The sequence below is a fragment of the Penaeus monodon genome, chromosome 34, assembly GCF_015228065.2.
Source record: "Penaeus monodon isolate SGIC_2016 chromosome 34, NSTDA_Pmon_1, whole genome shotgun sequence".
NCBI classification, from domain to species: domain Eukaryota; kingdom Metazoa; phylum Arthropoda; class Malacostraca; order Decapoda; family Penaeidae; genus Penaeus; species Penaeus monodon.
The window spans coordinates 12582238-12583049 of NC_051419.1; positions in this window are offsets into that span (position 1 = coordinate 12582238).

Genomic DNA, 812 nt, shown 5'->3' on the forward strand with positions numbered 1-812 from the left:
GTCAGATAACTGAAATCAAACTATTTTGTGTAGGCCTTTGCCCAGAGTGAATATAATTTTCTAAAACTGTTTTACTCTCTTTTATCTCTAAACTGGAAAGCAACAAACAATATGTTTTCCTTTCTAAGCTTTATTATGCTAAATCTTACAAGCAATTAGCAAATACGGCTGGAAGAAAAGTCATATATGAATTTTTAGTGCTTTCAGGCGCTGTGTCTTTGTAAGGAAGCACATCAAAATCACTCTTCCTCTGTATCACCCACGAAAAATATATCCAGAAATAAATGCACTTAGATCAAAATTTCAAAACTCATTGCTTTGCAAGTTCTAAATTTATGGAAATACTTCCATACTGCAGCATTTCTTAGTCTGGAAACATTTTTGAGTAAAGACAACAGCAATTAAAAGCTACAAGAGACACAACTTCACTTTAGGGAGCTTTTTCCCTCGCTAGATTTACACATTTTGGTTGTTCATACAATCACTTGTTTCAGTACTGATGTGTACCTATACATTTCTGTGATTTAAAATAAAGTCCTTTCATTCTTTATGCAAAGAAAGAAAAAGTGAGGCATGAACCGCATTTGAGCGATGAAGTAATATAGGTAAATGTTTGTACAGATAGAAAGATATTATGTTTGAAAGATTTCCTTTTTTCTATTAATAAATAAAATAAAATAAAATCTGAACTGCACAAGAAAGTTATCAATTTCATAGTATAAAATAAAAAATATATGTATAAATACATACATAATGTCTTTGCATTGTTCTCTCATATTAATTTCTGTCTTACGAACAATAAAAGGGGTACC